Source organism: Myotis lucifugus, unplaced genomic scaffold, assembly GCF_000147115.1.
Source record: "Myotis lucifugus unplaced genomic scaffold, Myoluc2.0 scaffold_1216, whole genome shotgun sequence".
NCBI classification, from domain to species: Eukaryota; Metazoa; Chordata; class Mammalia; order Chiroptera; family Vespertilionidae; genus Myotis; species Myotis lucifugus.
The window spans coordinates 12,947-22,977 of NW_005872264.1; positions in this window are offsets into that span (position 1 = coordinate 12,947).

Sequence of the window (10,031 nt, forward strand, 5' to 3'; positions counted from 1 at the left end):
TTTAAATTCACTGTTAAAGACTGAGCCCTCAAATCTAGGCCCCCACCCTCGATCCCAACAAAAGCAGAAACCCAGGCTTGTGCTCTTGTCTCTCTTTCTCTGCTTGTAACATCACTGTGTGGCCCCAGGTATGTTTGTACCCTTTAGAACCTGTCAGAAAACCTTCTTGTTGTTGTTTTTAAAAATAAAAATATAATAGACTAACTGCTTTGTGAGGTAGCATATTACAGGAGAAAAGTGGTACCTAACTAAATTTGAGAGAGTTAATCAAGGATATAAAGTGGAATTGGTACTCTGTTAAGAATGAGAAATCTAATTTAAAAGGTGGGAAATGGCATTCTAACAGGGAAAAGAGTATGCACAAGATGTAGGGTCAGACCATATTCAAATACTTTAAATATTTCAAACCACTTATACATTATTAATCTTTTTTTTTTCTGAAATCTAAACAGCACCATTTTATGTTTGTTTGTTTTTTCCTTTGCCATGTTTTTAAATCTGTTAACAACAATTCCGGAGCTTTATGTTTTTTCCTACATCTCTTCTTAACAGGAGACAGAGTTCTACTCAAAACAGGGATGAACAACTGGACAGAACCTATACTCTATCTCTCAGCCAATGTAGGCATAGCCCCCAATAGTCAGTCTTTATCTGTCCCCATAACCTATCATCTCTGACACAAAAGGGCAGTTCAGATAATTCCTCTCCTCATAACCCTCGGTATCTCAGCAGGTGTCGGGACTGGCATAGGGGCCTTAACCACTGCTCTATCATATTTTGAACTCCTGTCTCAGGACTTACATGAAAGCCTAGATGACATTGCCAAAAGTTTAGTTCAAATTCAAGATCAGATAAATTCACTAGGGGTTGTCTCCCTCCAAAATTGGAGAGGACTAAACCTCCTGACTGCAGAGAAAGGGGGTCTATGCCTCTTTCTGGAAGAAGAATGTTTTTATGTCAATCAGTCTGGCCTAGTCAGGGATACTGCCCCCAAATCAACAGAAAGGACCACAACAATTAGAGTATGTCAATCAAATTCATGGGACTACTGGCTAAAGAATATAAATTGGTATACCTGGCTACTTCCCTTCATAGGACCATTAACATTCCTATTCTGATCCTTGTTTTTTGGCCCATATATTCTGCATCATTTTTCTTCTTTCTTTCAGGATTGCTTTGAGCCTTTACTAACCAGTCTCTGAGGTAAATCATGCTGCTACAATCCCTCACTCCAACCATGAGGAATCTATACAGTGTTCCAGCTGACTATAATCAAAGTCCATCCCCTTATGATTTTGACACCCACCCCCTTCAGCAGGAAGTAGCTACAGAAGAATTGACCTCCATCTCTATTTCATAAAACAAAGAGGCTGAAATGTTAGGTTTGATAAAATAATTGAATTGATATCCCCTCCCCTGGGAAATTGACCTTTAGATCATTTCACAACCAACATTCCCTTTTGCTTGGACCACATTCCATTTGCTAAGACCAGTAACTTTCCCCTCTGGACTTGCCCAGGATCTGGACCTGCTAAAAGATTGTGCCACTGAAAAAGCTCATCTAGAGTCCTTTAAAATCTCTGACTCCCAGTCCCTGGTAGTGGCACCATTTTGAGGCTCAGCCTATCTAGTTTACAGATGACCTAATAAATTTATAATTCCTTACCACTTTTGGCCTCTGGGGTCCCTCCTTTGAGACCCTAACATATATCATGTGAAAAATACAAATATACAGATTAATCATCATTTTATTCTCTTTAAGGCTCTTTAAATCCAGTATATGGGGTTTCAGTTCATATCAAGTGATGAATAGCTTATGAGAAGAAAGGCTGAAATCTATTTAAAGTGATATTAACAAAAGAGTTGAGGTATCTTAAAAGTATCTGTACACATAAACTATAGGCCACTAAGAGGTAATTATGAGGTTGACTTTGGTACAGGTAAAAAGCAATGTGTTTAAAGTTTCTAGCTTATTGTCATTTTGATTCAGAAAACTATATTTCTTTCCAATCCCTCTCCATCAAAATTAAAGAGTCTTTTTAAATATGGAACAAATTACTTAGTTAATATTGCAATTTTTTTTAATAATTTGATCCCGTCACCATTTATCCCATCTATACCCTCTTCTATCTCCCTCTACTACCCTCCTCCCTGCAATCACCATACTGTTATTTGTGTTCATTATTTTTTTTTAATTTTAGAAGGGGATTGGCTTTCTCAGAAAGGTGATTTTGTGGGTTGTTCATGAAGCCAGTTGGGGATCTGGAACTCAAGTTTCATGCAGAAGTAGTAAGTGACTAAATGTTCTAACTGTTCATCAAAATAGGACTAATAAAAACACACACACACAAAACACGATGTTACAACCACACAATGGAACACCAAGAAACTATTAAAATGAGTAAGATATTAATATAATTTGATATAAGAACTCTTAAGTGTGTGTCCAGATTTAGAATTAGAAGAGTCCAGAAAATTGTGTAGACTAATATCCTATTTACATGTTTAATATAGTATGTGTTCATATAAATGGTTGTTTAGATTTAGTCAGATTAGAAGTGATATACCACATGTTCCTAAGAACTGCTTCTCTAAAATCGAGGGTAGCTGGTGACTTCCTTCTTCTTCAGATACTACAGAGATAGCAATGTATCCTTTCTGTTTTATTTCGTTTCTTAATAATAATCTTGGGATAGAACTAATTTAAAAGAGGGAGGGGAGACAAGAAGGAACTTAACCTTTTCACAGCGAATGGTATTGGAGAAAACAAACCCTGTGGCTGGGAGAAACTTAAAAAAAATAGAGAGAAAACAAGAAGAAACACCCAAAGTTGCATCCTGCTCAATGTTATTTATGCACGTATGTCCATATATATACCTTGAAAAAATTACCCAGAAAAGTGGATAACTTCCATATGATTTTATTTCTTTGGAAGTTGGAAGAGTAGCTCAATGTTTTGGCCAGGTTGGTGAGCGAATGGATATGGAAAGGAGCCAGGTCATGCGGACCAGGGCTGCCACTGCCATGTCCATCACTACGGTTGTTTGAGCCTTCATATCCTGTATGGCACCTCATGCTCTGACACCATTAGTGATGAAGGTCACCGAGGAAACGGTGATACCAAAAAGAAAGGCCTGTGTACTAACAGAGGATGGTTCCTCCCTGATGTCTCTAGCATGCATCTGCATTCCAGCTTTAAAGAATTATTTTCTCTAATCAACCTCTCCAGTATGTTTTTATTACATTTTTATTATACAGGATGATGTTCTCCCAGTATTTAAAACACTGCAACATGTCCCATAGCTATGTGACCAGAAAAACAAATGATAAACAGGAGTATGAATATGCGAGATATGACAGAAGGAAGTTTACAAGGTGGAGAAAAAAGTCATAGAAAATAATTCATAACATAATATAGTGGAGCAGGTTCTTTACGGATTTAATTATTGTTTTGTAATAATATATTTATGTGCCTATCTTCCCTAGCAAATTTCCAAAATCCTCCTAAATGGCAGCACCCTTATCTTAACAGTGTTTGTGTCTTCAGTGTCTGGTAACAGTACTACATAAAAATCTTTTAATAAATATTTGTTAAATGGATTCATACTTAATATAGACCTTTTAGGAGTCATTTTAAAGACTATCGGTGATTACAGTTGAACACTCTATGTAAGTCAAACAGATTTGACACATGTTCTACAAAAATATATTAAAATTAGGTATTTGGAAATCTAGAATAAAATCTGGAATAAAAAATCATAAACTTTGATTTAGCTTTTAATTATGTGTTCTCAACTATTTTGTGTTATACTTAAGTTGTTATTTTACATAAAAGTAAAATATATCGACCTGATAAAACACTTTCCTCTTATTAGGAACAAAAATGTAGGGACAGAATGACAGTTTCAATTAGTACATTGATTACAATCTCAAGATAAACCAGAAATAAAATGATGACTTTGAGAAAATTATTTTTTACCCCCTCTTAGTTCAGATTTTTAAAGATCCGGTAGATTCCTAAAAGAACTAAAGGAAACTTTGACACAAACATTTTGTAGGCCGTATCTTTTGCAACTGGGTGAAGCTAAGATTTGGAGCCAAATAACTCACAAGGGCCACAAAGGTCTAGCTACTTATTCTCTTTCTCCTCAGTCTCATTTCGCAAAATTTCCCAACTGTGTCCTATTCCCCTTCCAAGGCCTAATTCCTTTCTGTTCCCTGGACACACCAGGCAATCTTTCTTGCATACTGTTCTCTCTAACTTGAATATTCTCCTATTTCTCTGTTCCAGACCAAGTCTAACGCCTGTCATCCCCTCAAGCCCCATACATGCTTTTCTCTCACATTCAGATTCTTTGCCAAGTGAAATCTCCATTCTTTTAGATTCAGTTTAAGTGAAATCTTTCTTAAAGCCCTAAAGCAGGAGTTGTTTTTCCACTCTCTGAGCCTACACTTTCTATTTAGCATGTAAGTTAAATAACATCATTAGTCAGCAACTCTTTCTCATCCATTAAACTTGGGCTTCTTAAGAATAGAGAGTGCTGTGTTATTCATCAATGCGTTCCCAGGCCCAGCACATAGAACACAGTGGCCATTCAGTTAGTTGTGAATGATTATGTGAATAAATAAATGGCAAAGCAGAAAACATGGTACATAAACCCGAGAACTAAATTTAAACAACACCCAAGCAATTAGGTAATATAGCATATAGATAGAAAAGATCTGCAGAAATGGATTGAAATGAAAACATTAAGAATAACCTAACAGATATTATTGGACTTGCCAATTGTTCTTGCTCAAGGGAATTAGTGTGTATAGATGAGAGTTAAATGTATATATTACTCATTTAGTTTATACCTTTATACACTGTCTATTATTAAATGATGTTCTAAGGCAGTGATTTTCAATGTTTGTCATCTCATGCACATATACACTAATTACCAAAATTCTGAAGCACATCAAAAAATATATATTTTGCCAATCTGACAAAAAATAGGTATAATTTTTATTCATTGACACTGGAGGGCTATTGTTATATGGCTGTTGTCATGTTTTTATTTGACAATGTAAGGGAATAGAGCTCATTGCCCCTGACTAAATAGTCAGGTATTACACGTATTGGAAATCCTTGGGTACACTGGTTGAAAATTGCTGTTCTTTTTCTTTTTTAAAAGCATTTAATAAACTCCTTGAAATTAGTGCATGTTTTTCATTTAGTACTACATTTCTATATTTTCTGGAATGTGACTGAACATAAGAAAAACTCCCAACTCTGAATTTTAAATCTAGAAGTGGTTCATTCTTCTAAGGAAATCACCTCACAATTTTAATGTCATAGTAAGTGTTATGGGTTGAATTACATCCCCCCACCCACACACACACACCCCAATCCATTTATATGTTGAAGTTCTAGCTCCCAGTATCTCAGAACGTGACCTCATTTGGAGATAGGGTGTTTGCCGAGGAAATTAAGTTAAAACGAGGTCACTAGTGTGGGCCCTAACCCAATATGACTGGTGCTGTATAAAAAGGGGAAATGAACAGACAGATATGAATGGAAGGAAGACGATGGGAAGAGACATAGGGAGGAGATAACCACCTATAACTTGAGATCTGATAAAACTGGCATCCTTATAAACAGGGAAATGTGGACACAGAGACAGGTTAGAGGGGAATATGATGTGAAGCCATCAACAAGCCAAGGACAAAACCGGAAGCAGATCTCCCTTCACAGTCCCCAGAAGGAACCCATCCTCGCCAACATTTCAATCTCGAGCTCCTGGCCTCGAGAACTGAGAGACCGTAAGTTTCTGTTGCTTAAGCCAGCCATTCTGTGATATTTTGCTATGGCAGCCACGCAAACTAATGCAGTCGGCAATGACTTCACTACATAAATAATATAACAGATTCCAATTCTTTGCATCTTGCCTTGTTTTGGTAATGACCTCCCTGATTTATTTTAGTCATCCAGAGTATATCTGTATTAGTTCATATGTGAAATATTACCTGGAGATACTTTTCTTTATATTTTCTCTTTTCCGTTTCAACATGTAAGATTGGACTTTTGAAACTGTTTCTTATTTAGAAATATGAACAGAATGACCCTGAAATAACCACGTTTGCAACAGACTTTGTTGACGATCCTTAAGGGGAAAGGCAATTGAAGAAATCAAATGGAAGTCAGGCATCTGGAGTCCTCGGGGAGATTTCCCTGACTTTTAAAAGTCCAGTTATTTCTTCCTCTTTATAGACTTGTTTCTCTACTTAGAAAATGATGGCATTTTCCCACTAAATCGCATCAATTATTAATTGCAGTGGAATGGTATTTCAGAATTATGACATCATAAAACTCATTAAAAGCCACTTCTCTGTTCAGTTAATATAGGAGTTGGATTAATCATGAAATAATTTAAAAAGTTATATAATGGAATTTACTATATTACTGGTGTATAAACTGTTGACACCTAACTTTCATATTTTCCCAAGACCTGTAAAGATATCATGGCAATTATTTACTTATATAGTATCCGAATACAGCCTGTTGAAATGGCTTTAGATAGAGCAATTGTTTTTTGGTAACTTCAAAAAAGTGAGGTAATAAAGGAGGTGGTTTAAAATGTACTTTTTCTTAAATCTTTTGAATTTTTAATAAACAAATGGTACTTTTCTCAATAATGTGTATTTTTAATCTAAAAGCTTTTCTACAAAAATGAAAATTGAATATTTTATTGAAGAATACAAACCTCATTGCAAAACACCTGTTTTAATTCCAGTTATATGAAATATAGATGGGCTGAGATAAACAGATGGTTGGTTTTGACTAAACTTGATAAACCTCATTACTTTGGCTTTCCATTTTCATGAGAAAGCTGAGAATGGGCAGAGGTAATTCTCAAAATTAGTCTGGTATATGGTGGTTGTATTAATTTTCTAGGGCTGCCATAACAAAATACTACAGATGGTAATTAAGCCACAGAAACTTATTTTCTCACAGTTCTGGAAGCTAGACATCCAGACCAAGGTGTCAGCAGATTTGGTTTCTTCTGAAGTTTCTCTCCTCGGCTTGCAGATGACTATATTCTCTCTGTGTTATCACATGGGCTTTCCCTGGTGTCTCTGTGTGTCTCTCTTATAAAAATACCCATCAGATTGGATTAAGTCCTACTCTAATGGCCTTGTTTTAACTCAACCATATCTTTAAAGGTTCCATCTTCAATATAGTCACATTCTGAGATCTGGGAGTTTGGGCTTCAGTATATGGATTTGGAGGAACACACTTCAGCTCATGGAGTGGTGAAAAGAATTCTGGATCCTGCAAATTCCCCTTCTTTTATGTAAAAGGTTAATTTACTTCTCTAGAACTTCATGTAGCCATTAATCTGCTTAATAACTGATAAATTCATTATTAGGCAGTAATAGTCTTTAGAAAATTCTTCTTACATTCAGTTTCACTGCAACTTCTATTTTTTCTATTAGTGAAATTAGGAAATATTTATCTTCTTCAATTCTATGCTCATAATATCTCCTCTCCAATAATTTCCTCAAGTAGCTCTGGTATATTGAAACATTGTTCATATAGAATTAAAATAGCTGTTTCTTATTATGATAGTTCCTAATAATGAGCTTGTAATGAATATAGATACAATCTCTGACCCAATGAAGCATACAGTATTCTGCAATAGAAAGACAATATTTTAATCACCACACAAATAGATCATTAAAATATATAATAAATGCTATGATGTAAGCAAGCAAGGTGATAGGAGACCTCTATTAATTGTCAAATGTGCTGAAATTTAAAGAATGCTATTTAGAGATAATTGCATAGAGAAATCATGGAAGAAGAATATTCCAGGCCTAAAAAAGAATAGAGAAACAGAAGATTAGAATGGCTTAATGGAAGTCTCAAGAGGAACTTTTAGAATTTAGATTTATGAAACTAGTGGTATTTGATTACATTCATTGAGAAATGGAAGTCCTAAAAACAACTATTTTAAGGAAAAAGATCAGGCATGAATAATGCTTTGAACATGTTAAATTTGATATGTTTATTAGATATTTAAGTATGAGGTTCAAGTAGATAATTATATATATAATTCTCTGAAGGCATAAATTTGGAAATCATTGGCTTGTTTAAAAAAGAAATAATTAAAGGATGTGTTTTATATAAAGATATAAGAAGGGTGGGCCAAAAGTAGGTTTACAGTTTTCATATGGAAAATAACACAATAATTAATAAATAATAATAATACAAGAATAAACTCTGTGTTTCACATACTCACATCTGTAGACCCACTTTTGCCCCAACCTGTATATATAATATAAAGGTATATATTATTTAAAAATCCTATATAATAAAGAGCTAATATGCAAATGGTCATCAACCCCTAATGCCATCATGCCATAATGGCTCAGACACTCAACACTGGGGAGAGAGGAATGGGGACCAGCCAGGCACAAATGAGTTCATGAGAGAGGAATGGGGACCAGCTAGGCTGTGGCCTAGGAGAGGGACAAGCTGCCCGCCCCACGGTCCAAGGCACCAGCGGCTGCGCCTGCGTCTGTGGCCAGGGAGAGGGATAAGCCACCCGCCCTGTGGTCCTGGGTGCCTGTGGCTGCAACCTGGGTGAGATCACCCACCCATGGTCCCCTGTGGCTGTGGCCGGCCCGGGCAAAGCCGGCCTGGGTCCTGGGTGCCTGTGGCCGGCCTGAGGGAGGGAATCCTGGGTCCTGGGTGCGGGGTGAGGCAGAGGTGATTAGGAGTGATCAGGCTGGCAGGGGAGCAATTAGGGGTGATCAGCTCAGTAGGGGAGCAGTTAGGGATGATCAGGCAGGCAGAGGTGGTTAGGGGCAATCAGGCAGGCAGACAGGCTAGCTGTTAGGAGCCAGCGGTCCTGGATTGCAAGAGGTAGTCAGACATCCCCTGAGGGGTTCCAGATTGGAGATGGTGCAGGCCAGGCTAAGGAACCCGCCCGCCCCATGCATGAATTTCGTACACCAGTCCTCTAGTACATATATAATATAAAGGCATATATATATATATATATATATATATCCATGTAGATTCTTACATTACATATAGGTGCTCAGAAAATGTGGATTGAAACTCAACAAGAAGATGACACTATAATGAATTCCATCAGACCAATACTTAAATAATGGAGTTAATCTCCAAAATATATAGAGCATTTATACAACTCATCATCAGGAAGACAAACAACCCAATTAAAAAGTGGGCAAAGTACCTGAACAGACACTTCTCCAAAGAGGACTTACAGGTGGCCAATAGACATATAAAAATATTCAAGGTCACTAATCATCAGAGAGATACAAACTAAAACTACAATGAAGTATTACTTTACACTTGTCAGAATAGTTACTATCAATAAATCAACAAACAACAAGTGTTGGCAAGGATGTGGAGGAAAGGAACCCTAGTGCACTGTTGGTGGGAATACAGACTGGTACAGCCACTTTGGAATATAGTATGTAGTTTCCTCAATAAATCAAAAATGAACTAACTGCCTTTTGACCCAGCAATCCCACTTCTGGGTGTATGTCCTAAGAATCCCCAAAAACCAATCAGAAAAAAATGTATGCACCCCTATGTTCATAGCAGTGTCATTTACAATAGCCAAGATCTGGAAACAGCCCAAGTGCCCATTAGTAGATGAGTGGATAAAAAAGCTGTGGTACATATACACAATGGAATACTACCAGTATGTGAAAAAGAAGGAACTCTTACCCTTTGTGACAGTATGGACGGGACTGGAGATCATATGCTAAATGAAATAAGCCAGTCAGAGAAAGGCAAAAACTATATGATCTCACTAATCATATAGAAGCTAATGAACAAAATTAACTGATGAACAAAAAAAATGAGAGGAATGGATACAGGGAACAGACTGACAAATATCAGAGAAGAGGGTGGTTGGGGGGGGGGAGCAGTGCGTGCTGGATAAAGGAAGGTGAAGGGATTAGGTAAAGAACATATATACATAGCCCATGGACACAGACAGTAGTGTGGGGAG